General features: G+C 36.1%; 1 protein-coding gene across 1 annotated transcript in view; it reads right to left on the reverse strand.

Annotated features, from left to right (window-relative positions):
* Positions 1-16323, reverse strand: part of RSRC1 (arginine and serine rich coiled-coil 1) — a 429365-nt gene that overhangs the window by 176155 nt on the left and 236887 nt on the right. The gene's annotated exons all lie outside the window — the stretch shown is intronic.

A 16323-nucleotide genomic window follows, 5' to 3' on the forward strand; every position in this document is an offset into this window, starting at 1 on the left:
TTTCTCAAAGGACCTTGATTCAATACACTTGATAGTGCTGAAATTAAACTACTTTCCTACCAGTGACCTTATTCTGAGATTTTTGGATAATGTATTGATGGTATCCAAGCCATAAGCCACAACAATGGATTGTATCAAAGTTACGGATTTTTATGAAAGATTTGTTAAAAACTCTTTTTAACACTTAAGACTATACTTCACTATACATTTATAAAAATGTCAGCAAGTGACTAAATAGGCTCACGTTTCAATATGATACCATCATATGAGAATTAACATTTTATAAGATATATTTTAATATTTCTCTGTGAAAAAATGGTTTGAATGAAAGAAATAATTGGATATAGAAAGAAGATGTACAAGAAAGGTTTAAGAATTTGAGTGGTGCTTCTGAATAAACTGTAAGAAAAAGGATGGAAGAGTAGTAGTTAAGACAGGAAGAAAGACAGGGAGCGTCTCTCCTATCCTAGAACAAGGGTTAACAAACCATGGCCCTAGACTGGTGACCTGGTTTTGTAAATACGTTTTATTGGAACAGCCATCCCCATTTGTTTACGTACTGTCTGTGGGTGCTTTGTGCTCAGTCCAACCACAGCAGAGTCAATTTTTTTGTAGCAGGAAACTTCTGGCCAGCAAAGCCTAAAATATTTACTATCTGGACCTTTCAGGAAACATTTGCAGATCTTGCCACAGAAGACAGAGAGACTCGGAAGAATTTGAAACAGTGGTGTGAGGAGAGGAGATCTGCCTATTATAGTGATACACTTGAGGATGAACTGAAAGAAATGTGACTGGAGCAATTAAAGCAATTAAAGAATTCCAGGTGAGAGATGATGAGGGCCTGAGGTGGAGTAGTGGTGGTAAGGTTGGACAGGAAGAACTAGATTTGAGAAATAACTACTTTGTAACATGAAAGGACTGACTGACAGAAGGAGGAGCTGACAAACTTAAAAATAGTACTTTATATTATGTTTATAGAGAAAATGTACACAAGCGAGCTTTATAAAGTTATAAAGTACTGAAAATATGTAACCTCAAGTTAAGATATCACAGCAAAATATCAATAGAAGACTGTGACATCTACTGAATACAACCTCTCTAAGAGTTATAAACTTAACTGCCTATGGGGGCCAAGCAGTAATATAAACATTTATGATGATAAAAGGCAAATGACATTTGGCCTCAGTGTCAGGGAGCATAGTGAGGGTGCAGAACAGTGAACACGTGGCCTAGGTCAAGGGAGCAGCTGAGACTCAGCACCAACTCACCGTTGTCATACAGAAATGCAAACTCAGGGTTATGACATTTCTTGATTTTTCATGAGACTTTAAGTTTCCATAAAGACCAATACTGCGTGGGACAAACAGTACTTCTAAGAGCCAGGTTCAATCCCCAAACAGACAATTTGTGACCTCTGCCAATTACTTAACACACACAGTAGAAACGTGATACTTTGTGCAATATTACATCACTAGAATGGCATGAAGGAAATGATATTCTGACTAGCAGGTCCCAAACAAGCTAAGAATTATGAAGCATACATTTCAGAGTGTCCTAGGAAGTCCTTTGATAGAAAAATGTTAAGATACTTTACTGGTTAGGATATTTCACTGGCAAAGTTTCATGCATTTCATTAGGAAGATTATTTTAACAATTAAATATTTAAGACATAGAAAAATACGCAGGATGATGAGTATCCACATCCAAAAAACAACAACAACCCCCCCCTCAAACCCAAACAGTATTGTTAAAGTCTCCTACCCTACAAAATCCTCCTCCGTGGCAGGTCCTACCCTCCTCCATTTATAACCACTGTCTTGAAAATATGGTAATTCCCATTCCTAAAGAAAGATGACTGGTGTTTCTGATAAAAACACCTGTTAAGACATATTTATGGGTTCATTAATTTCTCTAACAGTCTATAATATAGGATTCATATTCAAAGATAAAGAAAACCAGAGCAGTTTAGTAACTTGCCTCTACTAGTAAATGACTGAAAATAAAGACCTTCTGACTCCAAATTTCAGGATCCTTCTAGCTAAATCACTAGGACAGTCATGAAGTCAAAGCAATTAATTCCATAGATAAAAAAGCATAAGGATGAGTTTTTAATTCTGTTCAAAAGAAAAATCTGTCCAAAATAATACATTTATCCTAGTAGATGAAATATGATGACATTCTAAATACATGTGCCTATACAAATGTAACTTGCTAAATTTTAGCAATACAGGGGAGAACTTCAACCATGGGGAAAAATACATGGTTGGACTTGACAGACTTTTAAAATCTGTATTTTATAAATATTGTTACTTATAAATATTTAAGTCATTTTTCAAGCATTTTTCTTGGATTGGGTATCAAATGTAAATGTTCTCTCACTTTTTGTTCATTTGTAAATATCTTTCTTTTACCTTTACTAGTGAATAAGTTGAATGGATATGGGATTGCAGTCTCTTACTATCACTCACCTGCCTCTCAGATTCTTTCCAAGGGCTTCCCTACACTGATGGAACCTTGAGTTTGTCCCAGAAGAAGGACAGCATCACAACAGGTCTCACGGCTGAGAACCTCCAGGTGCCATCTACCTATCTGCATCGGCAGCTGCTTGGTTCCAAAATAGAAGAGTTGGGAGTTGGGAGCAGGAAAGAGGCAGTCTGATTTCTGTTGCCATCATTCTATTTGCTATCTATAGCTACTTTTTAAGAAAAGATTAAGGAGAAAGAAGAAACAGGATACAGAGCTAAAAGAACAATTTATACTAATCCATTTTTACTTACGTATCACCATACTAACTGGCTTAGAATGAAATTACCTTTAAGGGCTCAAGTGCCAAAATTTCTAATGCTTTAGCTATTTTAATGTGTATTACACTTCAGGGATTAGTATGAATTCCACCTAAAATTGGTAAATGGTAATAATGTTATTTAGAACCAGAAATTAAACCTTATTCAATAAATAAGAATATAATACCAAATAGAAATGCATGTAATACAATTTCTTAATATAAGAACTGTAAAATGAGGACATATTTAAGAATACAATGTCATAATTATATTGTGTGAAGCAAACTTATGGATAAAAAATTATATTCCATTAAAAAATAATTTTCCCGGGCGCCTGGGTGGCTCAGTTGGTTAAGCGACTGCCTTCGGCTCAGGTCATGATCCTGGGGTCCCGGGATCGAGTCCCGCATCGGGCTCCCTGCTCAGCAGGGAGTCTGCTTCTCCCTCTGACCCTCTTCCCTCTCGTGCTCTCTCTCATTCTCTCTCTCTCTCTCAAATAAATAAATAAAATCTTTAAAAAAAATAATAATTTTCCTTACATCAAAATTAGTAGTACATAATTAAACAAATATCACCAAAACTGAATTATAGAGACTATACTGTTGTCCCCTCAAAAAAATTTAGCATTAACATTAAACAGAACAGTAAGAACAGTATGAACTTATACTAGAAGTCTTTAAAGGCTATATTAAAGTTAAAACATTATTATGTTATATGGTATGATATCCAAAAAAGTAAATTAGTAGATAATGTATCATAATTTTAACTCACTTAAAGAAAACTGTACTTCTGCTAGAAATTCTTATCATATAGGGCTTAAAATTTCTATATTAAAGTTAAAACATTATTATGTTTTATGGTATGATATCCAAAAAAGTAAATTAGTAGATAATGTATCATAATTTTAACTCACTTAAAGAAAACTGTACTTCTGCTAGAAATTCTTATCATATAGGGCTTAAAATTTCTAAATTAATAGTGGTCTTCTGGGTGGGGGAGAAGGGATTGGTAGTCTTTCTATTGCCATGGGTTTTCCAGAGCTGCTCTGCTCCCTTCCCTCTCCTTGGTAGCCAGTATACTTACTTAACTCCATTTGTAAGCCCTAGTGTTATAGAAGAGTAAGAAGAAACAAATGCTCCTAAGATGAAACTAAAATATGTCAGTCTTCTAATGGCTTGTGGAGGTGACTATCTTCAATGTCGAGACTTGTTCCCTTAACTTCGGATTTACTCTTACTTGTTCAATCCCCCAAGTTCTTTATAAATAGACAGCATGTCTAGAATTTCAAAAGAGTGCCAAAGCTAACATTCAAAACCAGCACAATCTTTGGAGCCACAACTACATACATGAAAAACAAGAAGTAGAGAAGCAAGCCTATCCTTATACAAACCAGTTTATACACTAAACTATTTAAACTCTTTGTTCACCCTTCTCATTTCCATTCATGTTCAGCTAGGTCCCTGAAGCCCTGGCCACCACTGTGGAAATCCTGGGAGTTGGTGAAACAAGAGCCATTTCAGCTGCCAACAACACTTTTGGGGGTTGTTAAGAACAGGGAAGTAGGAAGTCTGAAAAAAAAGACTTGTGGCTGAGCTAGAAGAGCCCTCCAACTTGGAAAATAAATTAAATTAGCAACATTATGCAAAATCAAAATTAAGATTGGATTAAATAGTTTTCAGCTATCTCTCTCAATTTCAAATAATCATACACTCTTTTTATACAAAAAATGTATATAGAGAGAATCCTGGAAAGATGGTAAATATATGCTTAATTTTTTAAGAAACTATCAAACTGTTTCCAAAGTAGTTTTATATTCCCACAAGCAGTGTATAAGAGTTTCAGTTGCTCCACATCCTAGTCATGACTTAGTATAATCAGCCTTCTTAATTTAAAATTCTAAAGTGGTTTTAAGCTCATTGTGGTTTTAATCAATGTTTCCCTAATGATTAACGGTGGTAACCACCTTTTCATGTGCTCCTTATCGGTAATTTTCTTTGGAAAAACGGATGTTCAAATTTTTTTGCCAGATTTTCATTGGATTGTTTTTTTTTATTTTAATTAATTAATTTTCTCCAAGATTTTATTAAAATTCAAGTTAGTTAGCATACAGTGTAGTATTAGTTTCAGGAGTAGAATCTATTGATTCATCACCTACATATAACATCCAGTGCTCATCACAAGTGCCCTCCTTAATGCCCATCACCCATTTAGCCCATCCCCTCATCCACCTCCCTCCAGCAACCCTGTTTGTTCTCTAGAGTTAAGTCTTTTCCGGTTTGCCTCTCTGTTTTTATCTTATTTTATTTTTACTTCCCTTCCTCTCCCCTATGTTCATCTGTTTTGTTTCTTAAATTCTACATATGAGTGAAATCATATGGCATATGTCTTTCTCTGACTTATTTCACTTAGCATAATACACTCTCTTTCATCCACATCATTACAAATGGCAAGATTTCATTCTTTTCAATGGATGAGTAAAATCCATTGTATACACATACATATATCTTTATCCACTCATCAGTGGATGGACATTTTGGCTTTTTCCATACTTTGTCTATTGTTACAGTGCTGCTATAAACACTGGAATAAACAATGGAAACATTTGAATCAGTATTTTTGTTGGACTGTTTTATTTTTTTAATTTTTTTTTAAAGATTTTATTTTACAGAGAGACACAGCGAGAGAAGGAACACAAGCAGGGGGAGTGGGAGAGGAAGAAGCTGGCTTCCCGTGGAGCAGGGAGCCCAATATGGGGCTCAATCCCAGGACCCTGGGATCATGACCTGAGCCAAAGGCAGACGCTTAACCGACTGAGCCACCCAGGTGCCCCTAGACTGTTTTCTTATTGAGATTTCAGAGTTCTTAATTATAGTGTTTGCATATTATTTATATATACACACACACAAACTAAATTATATATTTATGTTTATTTTCTGAATAAAGCTCTCCACCCCCACTGAGTGGCTTGTTTTTCATTGTCTTAAGATAATCTTTCAAAGAAGTGAAAGTTCTTGATTTTCATGAAGTCCAACTCATCAATTTCTTCTTTTACAAATCATGCTTTTGTGGTGTTATATATAAGAAATCTTTACCTAACCACAATTGATAAAGATCTGCCCTATGTTTATACCTAGAAGTTTTATAGTTTATGTTTAATTAATTTCTATGTAGTGCAACATAGAAAAACCTTAAAAAATGTTTTGATATATTGCTATGCAATTGTTTTAGCACCATTTGTAGAAAAGAATTATTTCCCATGCATTTGTCTTTGTACGTTTGTTAAAAATCCATTGGAGAGATATAAATAGATATATATATATCTAAACATAGATATATATATATATATATGTATCTCTCTACTTTTAGACTATCTGTCCCATTGATCGTCTTTTTTTTTTTCAAGATTTTATTTACTTGTCAGAGAGAGAGAGCACAAGCAGGGGGAGCAGCAGGAAGAGGGAGAGGGAGAAGCAGCTCCCCACTGAGCAGGGAGCCCGATGTGGGACTTGATCCCAGGACCCTGGGATCATGACCTGAGCTGAAGGCAGACGCTTAACCGACTGAACCACTCAGGTGTCCCAATCTATTTGTCAGTCTTAATACCAATACCACACTGTCTTGATTACTATAGTTTCATATTAGCTCTTGAAATCAGGTAGAATAAATTCTCCAACTTTTTTTTACATTTTCAAAGTAGTTTTGGCTCTTCTAGCTCTTCTGCATCTCTTATTTTAGAATAAGCTTATCAATTTGTACGCCCCTCCCCCCAAAAAAAACCCTGCTAGGATTTTGCATGGGATTGCACTGAATCTACATGTCAATTAGGAAGAAAAGACATCTTACTTAACAGTAATACTTACTTAACAATATTAACTTTAGCCTGGTATATTCTTTTCCATCATTTTTGCCTCTTGGGCTTTATATCTGCAGTGTGTGTGTGTGTGTGTGTGTGTGTGTGTGTGTGTGTAATAGGCAGCACATAGTTGGATCTTGTTTTTTATAAATATTTATTTAAATTCAGTTAGCCAACATATAGTACATCATTAGTTTTTGATGCGGTGTTCAATGATTCATTAGTTGCATATAACACCCAGTGCTCATCACATCACCTGCCCTCCCTAATGTCCATCACCCAGTTACCCCTTCCCCCTACCCACCTCCCCTTCAGCAACCCTCAGTTTGTTTCCCAGAGTCCAGAGTCTCTCATGGTTTGTCTCCCTCTCTGACTTCCTCTCATTCAGTTCCCCTCTCTTCCCCTGTGGTCCTCCACGCTATTTCTTATGTTCCACATATGAGTGAAACTGTATGATAATTGTCTTTCTCTGATTGACTTATTTCACTTAGCATAATACCCTCCAGTTCCAACCATGTCAGTGTAAATGGTGGGTATTCATCCTTTCTGATGGCTGAGTAATATTCCATTACATATATATTTTTAAGATTTATTTATTTGAGAGAGAGCAAGCACGTGCGAGTGGGGGGAGGGGCAGAATGATAAAATCTCAAGCAGACTCCGTGCTGAGCAGAGCCCAAAGCAGCCTGATCTCAGGACCCTGAGATGCTGATCTGAGCCAAAATCACAGAGTCAGGTGCTTAACCAACTGAGACACCCAGGAGCCCCTGGACCCTGCTTTTTTAAGCAATCTGAAAAACTCTGACTTTTACTTGACATGTTTGGACCAATTTACACTTAATGTAATTATTATTCTACCACATGCTGTTTGTTTTCCGTTTGTCCCATCTGTTCTTTGTCCCCTTTTTCTTCTTTTTATGCCTTCTCCTAGACAGAGCATTTTTATAATTCCATTTTATATTCTTTGTTGGCTTATTAGCTGAAATTCTTTTTGTGTTATTTTGGTTGTTGCTTTAGAGTTTACAATATACATCTTTATCACTCTATCTTCATTATATTACTGCATATATACTATAAAAACCTTACAATAATATATTTACATTTCTCCCCTCCCAGCCTCTGTATTATTACCGTCATTGCTGTCATATATTGTTATAAACTCTATAATACACTGTGTTGTTTGTTTTAAACAGTTATCTTTTAAAAGAGTTCTATTTACTCATGTAATTACCATTCCCAGTACTCTCTATTCTTTATTCTTTTATGTCAACCCAGTATCTGAAAAGGCTTCCTTTAGCCATTTCTTGTAGTCCAGGAGTTTTGGTGATAAATTATTTCCATTCTTGTGTGTCTTAAAAAAAGTCTTCATTTTGGCCTTCATTTTTGACAGATATTCTTCCTGTAAGAATTCTAGGCCTATAAAATTTTTCTACCGTTATTTTAAAGTTGTTCCTTTGCTGTCTTGTACTTTGCATTGTCTCCCATGAGAAATCTGCTTTCATAGCTATCTCTGTTCCCCCATACATAATGAGTATTATTTTTCTCTTATATACTAACAATTAGTATTTATTTTTACTCTTTTGCTTTTAAGATTTTCTTCTCATACCTGGTTTCAAGCAATCTGATTATGATAAGCTTTGGTGTGGTTTTCTTCATATTTCTTGTGCTTGGGGCTTGTACAGCTTCTTCTTCTTTTTTTTAAAGATTTTATTTATTTGACAGAGAGAGATAGCGAGAGCAGGAACACAAGCAGGGGGAGTGGGAGAGGGAGAAGCAGGCTTCCCGCGGAGCAGGGAGCCCGATGTGGGACTTGATCCCAGGAACCTGGGATCATGACCTGAGCCGAAGGCAGACGCCTAACGACTGAGCCACCCAGGCGCCTGGGGCTTGTACAGCTTCTTGAAACTGCTTATAGTTTTTATCAAATTTGGAGATATTTTGGTCATTATTTCTTCAATTATATTATTCTGTTGCCCCTATTCATACCTTTCCTTTCAGGATTCCAGTCACATGTTATTTTGTGTATTTGGCTGCCTAATGTTACCACAGTTCACAAATGCTCTTTTTTGTTTTTGTTTTTGTTTCCTCTCTGGTTCCATTTTGGATAGTTTCTTTTGCTATGTCTTTTAGTTCATTAATCCATATTCTGCAGTGTATCATGTCCATTAATATCATCCAGTGTATCTTTCACCTCAGACTTTTCAAGTCCAGAATTTTGACTGCTTTTATAGCTTTCATGTCTCTACTTAATATGTTCAGTTTTTTTAGTGGCTCTCTAACCATATGCAATATAGTTATAATAGTTCTATTAATGTCCTCATCAACTAATTCTAGGTTGGTTTCAACTGATTGACTTTTGTCTCTATTATATGTTACATTTTCTTGATCTTTTTGGATGCATGGTACTTTTGGGAAAAAAGTCAGACATCGTGATTTTATTTTGTTGTATGCTGTTTATTTTTGTATTCTTATAGTCTTGGTCTTTGTTCCAGGACACAGTTAAATTACTTGGAAGCAGTTTGTTCCTTTCAGTTCCCACTTTGTTAGGCAGCACCAGAACAGCTTTACGTCTGTCATTAATTCTTCCCCACCATTAAGACTTCTTTAGTACTTGATCAGAAGCACCATGAATGATGAGGTTTTCCACACTGGGTGTTGGGAGGTGACACTGTTCCCAACTCCGTGTAGTGGCAGGCAATTTCTTCTAATCACTTCAAATAGTTCTTTTCCAAGCCTTGGATACTTTCCTTACATACATGTACTAATGAGTAGTCTGCTGAATACTTGAAGGAAACCCTCTGCAGATATTCTGTAGCTTACTCCTCTCTGGTAACCTGCCCTGTGATTTCTAGGGGCTTTGGCCTCTGTGGTATCACAGCTCCATCTTCTCAACTCAAGGAGACTACCAGGTTCTGCCTGAGTCATCCCTTCCTGTGGTGTGACCTGGAAACTTTCTCTAGGCCTCAAGCTGAAGCAATTATAAGGGCACACCTCATTTTTCCTCCACCTCTCAGAATCACTGTCCTTCATGTTTTACGTCATTGTCTTGAGAGTTGTTTTCCCTAATAATTTGTCCAGTTTTTTTAGTTGTTTAGGTGGGAGTATAAATCTGATCCCTGTTTCTTCCTCTTCACTGGAATAGAAAGCCTATTAATTCTTTTAATACTGATACAACCTTGTGAGGTAAAGTTACTTGTTCAAAGTCACACAGCCATGTTTCTAATGAATGTTAATAAAAATCTATAAACTCCCCTTCTCTGAACGACATCCAGTTCCTCTTCTGGGCTAATCTGTTCTTTCAAAGCTCAGCTCAAGAGGCATCATCTCCTGAAAACCTCATCAGTTTCAGCTTATTTTCTCCCTAGCCCTTCACGATGGTTACAACTCTCTGCTCTACAGTCCTGTAAACCCTGGGAACACATGTATCAGCACATTTTCAGTATATTTACTGATTTTGTTGCCTATCTTTCCTTCTTTGAAGGCTATCAGCTTCTTGAAGACAATAACTGTCATACATCTTTGTATCATTAGCACCTAGGATAGTGCCTGGAATATACTCATATTTGAAATAAAATTCCTTGTAAATTTTTAAATCCTCATAAATGTATACACATTAATTTTGAAATATTAATTTCATTGAATTCTATTAGGAAGAATTTACCTAATTCAAATAGCTGAATGTTTGAGAGGATGATAATGGTACTGGGGAAATTAAAACAACCATGAAATCTGCATATATTTTTAACAAACCTATTTGATAACAGAGTGGCATTCTCAAAGTGATCACGTGTTCCAAATATATAAGTGTTAACTTCTGTGTGCCATATCCTTGCCAGCCAACAAGAAAGACATTCCTAAGAAAGCATAAGCTACCTGAAAAAAAAAACCTAACATCCTTTTGAAAAAATAATTATTTATTGTATGCTTATAACATTCCAAACCCGGTGCTAAGCACGTTATATATATCTCGCTTAACAAAATTCTCATAACAGTCCTGACAAGGCAGGTACATTTAATGCTATTTTTTAGATGAAGAATAAATTACCTTAAGTCACAAAGATGGTAAGGTGGCAGAACTTGAATTTTAACCCAGATCACAAAATCTATGTTCTTAATAACACTATACTGCCTCTCAGCTTGAGATCCATTTGATTATTAACTTTTAAGGGGAAAAAAAAGAGATAAATCTAATCATTTTTAATTGCCAGAAAAGATTGTACAAAGTTAAAACTAAATTTTCTCTAGTCTTTCGAATGCTACCATTAATGATCTTAAAGGTTGTGAGTGCCATCTAAAAAGCTCATTTTAATCAAGCTTTTCCAGATGAGTAACTTTTAAAATATTAAACATATTCACAGTATAGGTACTGTGCTGCTTCCTTTAAAGTAAACGCAATCTCACTATGACAGAGACACATATCAACAGCTTATCATATTCCTGGCTACATTTCATTTTAACAGTTACTATAATTCTATCTCTTAAGATCAAGGTCTAAGCTAGAAATATTACAACTCGCTCAAAAGTAGATTTATCTTACCTCTAGAAGTTAGCACCACATTGGTCTAAACAAAGACCCAAGAAGAAACAAAAAGAATTAAGCCAACAACAAGTAGTCCATTCTCAATAGCAAATTCATCTTAGAGCTTTATCAAACATTTTCTCTAAACAGCTTTAGGGTTTGCAAAAAAGTTATTTAACAATTACTTTATTAAAAAATCAGAGAAGGATGCCATTTTATAGATCCATTTTATAGATGAAGAAGCTAAAGAGGTAAATATGAACCTAAGGGTACAACATCTTTAAGGACCTGTGTGAGAAGCCCTTATTCATAACTCAATACTATTATTTACAAAACGGTGTTGCTCATTTACTACACAAATACACAGCCATGCTTATTTGTTTATAAACTGTCCATGGCTACAAGTGGCAGGGCTGAGTAGTTGTGGCAGAGATCATATGGCCCACGAAGCCTAAAATATTTATCTGGCTCTTTATAGAAAAGGCTGACCACGAATCTAGACAACTATAGCTGTATCCTTTCCACTAAACTTTTCCAACCTAAGCAGAGCTGCTGAAGTTATCTTCACAAAGCAAGGTTCTAAATTACTGCTTAAAAAAGACCTCTGTGACTCTCCATTGCTTCTACATTAAGCATAAATGTTTCACTTTAATTTTTAATTGCCATCAATAATTTCCCAAGCTTATTCTTTTATCCTTATTTTTCAACCATTTCTGCACTCACACCCAATATTTCAGCAACACACAGACTCTATTTCTCAACCATGTCCTGCATTTTCCTCCCAGTGCTTTCACTCACGCACAACCCTCTACCTGGAATTTCTATTCCCGTGTATCCTTAGTCGTAGAAATGCTGAAATGCCACCATCTTTGTCCAACCCCACGTAGCTGGAAGGATACACTATGGCCTATTTAACCACTCATACAGTACTCAAGATCTTTGTGAGAATGCTACAGACTACCTCTCTATTCATTCAAAATGAGTGTCCTCTCTCCTCTTTAGTTCCCTTCACTCCCATTCCAGCTATGGAGCCTCTCCACCAAAACCACCTTTCAAAAGCACTTAAGAAGGCCCACATTTAGAAAGGAAGTAGCTTTATATGAAAGCTCAGTAGATGAAGTGGACATGTTCTCCCCTCTGTGGAGCCAAGGTAGGTAGGGAGATCGGTGAAAAAGTCTGACTAATTTAATATAAGTTTGGAAGCATAAAAAAGACAGAAAATGGAAGAACCAACAAACCCAAATAATCATTTATTTGTATTGGCTACACAATTGTGGCACCAAGTAGAAATGTTTACTTAACATTTCCCTGTAAAGAATTGAGACCTTTTTTTGGACAGCTGAACCAAGAGATTCTCCCATGGAAGGAAGAAATTAGGGCTTTTTATATGCATCAGTTATTTATATGTTAGGTCTCTCAGAAATTCCAAAATAAGTCAATGCAAAACAAATTATTTTTAGTAATATTCTAGGCATTGAGGTTAAAGTAAAATTTGACTCAATAATACAGTTGTTTATATTTTAAAGGGCAAAGCACAAATAATTTTGAAGTTTCCTAAATTTTTTCAAAATGAATGTGTGGTAACATACAAGGATAAACATTTATATGGTTCTAAATTCTGTTTTATTACCTTCTCTTTTTTAGCACCTTCATGGCCGCCTACTTCTGCTATCTCAATTTTAAGTATCAGCATATCTTTTAGTCCATAAATATTAACATTTTAGAATGTGGTAGGAGACATTATTTTAAACAATTACATAAATGTCTTTCCTGATCCTTGTAGGATGTGGTTTAGAATAATACTTTCTATATTTTAAATCCTTTGTAGTATTGCAACAGCAATTTCTTTAAAGATTTTTCTTCACTTTTATTTACTGTCAGAGACAGAGAGAGGGAGGGAGGGAGGGAGGGCGCACAAGCAGGGGGAGCGGCAGGCAGAGGGAGAAGCAGTTTCCCTGCTAAGCAAGGAGCCCAATGTGGGACTCGATCTCAGGACCCTGGGATCAGGACCTGAGCTGAGGGCAGATGCTTAACTGACTGAGCCACCCAGGCATCCCACAACAGCAATTTTTAAGAAACTTATTTCCTGTGACTACTTTTCTTTCTGCTTTTTGACTCTGTCTCTCTTCCTCTGTATCATCTCATGGCTGCTAGGAAGGGAGTGGTGTTCTCTGCAGCAGCGATCATCTGGAATAATCTACCTATCCATCTTTGCTTTACTAACCTCACTTAAGTTTTTAACTCTTTTGATAAAACCTTACTGTTTTATTCCAAGTTATAATTTCTATCTTTGAATGCAGTTACTTTACTTTGCCTCTAGAGGATCTTCCAAAATTATTTCTTTGAAGCATTTTCGTCACTAAAAAGATAAGAGGTAAAAATACTAGGAAGTTTTTAAAACAGGTTTTCTCCTCAAAAACATTCATCCATTTACGATTGCACCAAAAACCATAAGATACCTAGGAATAAACCTAACCAAAGAGGTAAAAGATCTGTACTCTGAAAACTATAAACACTTATGAAAGAAATTAAGGAAGATGCATAGAAATGGAAAAACATTCCATGCTCAGGGGTTGGAAGAACAAATATTATTAAAACGTCTATGCTACCCAAAGCCATCTGCACATTCAATGCAATCCTTATCAAAATACCGCCAGCATTTTTCACAGAGCTGGAACAAACAATTCTAAAATCTGTATGGAACCAAAAAAGACCCCGAAGAACCAAAGGAATGTTGAAAAAGAAAAGTAAAGCTGGTGGCATCACAATTCTGGACTTTCACCTCTATTACAAAGCTGTCATCATCAAGACAGTATGGTACTGGCACAAAAACAGACACATAGATCAATGGAACAGAATAGAGAGCCCAGAAATGGACCCTCAACTCTATGGTCAACTGATCTTCCACAAAGCAGGGAAGACTATCCAATGGAAAAAAGACAGTCTCTTCAACAAATGGTATTGGGAAAATTGGACAGCCACATGCAAAAGAATGAAACTGGACCATTTCCTTACACCACACACAAAAATATAGACTCAAAATGGATGAAAGACCTAAATGTGAGACAGGAATCCATCAAAATCCTAGAGGAGAACACAGGCAGCAACCTCTGTGATCTCAGCCACAGCAACTTTTTGCTAGGCACATCGCCACAGGCAAGGGAAGCAAGGGTAAAAATGAAGTATTAGGACTTCGTCAAGATAAAAAGCTTTTGCATAGCAAAGGAAACAGGCGAAAAAACCAAAAGACAACCGACAGAATAGGAGAAGGTATTTGCAAATGACATATCAGATAAAGGACTAGTATCCAAAATCTATAAAGAATTTATCAAACTCAATGCCCAAAGAACAAATAATCCAATCAAGAAATGATCAGGAGACATGAACAGATATTTCTCCAAAGAAGACATCCAAATGGCCAACAGACATGAAAAAATGCTCAGTATCACTTGGCATCAGGGAAATACAAATCAAAACCACAACGAGATACCACCTCACACTGGTCAGAATGGCTAAAATTAACAAGTCAGGAAATGACAGATGTTGGCGAGGATGTGGAGAAAGGGGAACCCTCTTACACTGTTGGTGGGAATGCAAGCTGGTGTAGCCACTCTGGAAAACATTATGGAGGTTCCTCAAAAAGTTGAAAACAGAGCTATCTTATGACCCAGCAACTGCACTACTAGGTTTCTACCCCAAAGGTACAAGTGTAGTGATCCGAAGGGGCACCTGCACCCCAATGTTTATAGCGGCAATGTCCACAATAGCCAAAATATGGAAAGAGCCCAGATGTCCATCCACTGATGAATGGATAAAGAAGAGGTGTGTGTGTGTGTGTGTGTGTGTGTGTGTGTGTGTGTGTGTGTGTGTGTGTGTGTACCCACACAATGGAATATTACCCAGCCATCAAAAAGAATGAAATCTTGTCATTTGCAATGACGTGGATGGAACTAGAGGCATTATGGTAAGCGAAATAAATTAGAGAATGACAAATATCATCTGATTTCACTTATATGTGGAATTTAAGAAACAAAACAGAAGAACATAGGGGGAGGGAAGGAAAAATAAAATAAGATAAAAACAGAGGGGGAGGCAAACCATAAGAGACTCTTAACTATAAGAAACAAACGTGAGGGTTGCTGGATGGGAAGAGAGTGTGGGGGATGGGGTAATTGGGTGATGGGAATTAAGGAGGGTACTTAATATAATAAGCACTGGGTATTATATGCAACTGACGAATCACTAAATTCTACCCCTGAAACTAAAAAAAGTATAGAATCCTTTTTTTTAAAGATACTATTCATTTATTTGATAGAGAGAGCATGAGCGGGAGGAGGGGCAAAGGGGAAGGAGGAGTAGACTCGCCACTAAGCATAGAGCCTGATGGCAGAGGGCTCAATCCTAGGACCCTGAGATCATGACCCGAGCCAAAGTCAGACACTTAATGGACTAAGCCACCCAGGTGCCCCCAGAATCATTTTTATAATCTTATAACCCTACTATGCGTACTACTTTGAAGCCTATTATTTTCACATAAGATGTTATAATTTGTCATTCTTTTAAATCATGAATTTTAAAAAATACAAACCATGGATGCACTTAATTTTAAGCTATTATTAATTGGACATTTGCTTTTAAAATTTCATGGCTATATATAATCTTTTGATCAATTTTTAATAAATGAATATTTGGGGAAAAAACATTCATTAAATGTCCAGTTGTCTGAAACACTGCTCAAAATGGGTAATGATAAAAAATAAACCTATATAAAGTAAAATAAATATTTATATTTCTATAAACAAGTTGTAGAAAATAATTTATTTGATTTGAATGATTTACTAAGAGATTTTCTAAATGGAATAGCAGCAATCAGTGTATGTTTCACATGTTCCCAACAATTTTATATGGGCAAAAGAAAAAAAGACAAAAGGGAAAAGACTGGGTGTCAGAAGAACTATATGTGAGCCTTGACTGTGTAACCTCCAAGAGCTTTAGTTTCCTCATCCATGTAAGCATGCTTATCAAAACTTTTTTGAAAAATATAAACATATGCCCAAAAGGAGAATGGTTAAATTATGATGGAAGCAGCACAGTAATCAATTTTTATATTTATTTATTTATTTGAGAGAGAGTGAGAAAGCGCAATAGCACACAAGTGGGCGGGCGGG

The sequence above is a fragment of the Eumetopias jubatus genome, unplaced genomic scaffold, assembly GCF_037043125.1.
Source record: "Eumetopias jubatus isolate StellerSeaLion01/CBP00866 unplaced genomic scaffold, mEumJub1_p1.0 scaffold_1, whole genome shotgun sequence".
Lineage (NCBI taxonomy): Eukaryota > Metazoa > Chordata > Mammalia > Carnivora > Otariidae > Eumetopias > Eumetopias jubatus.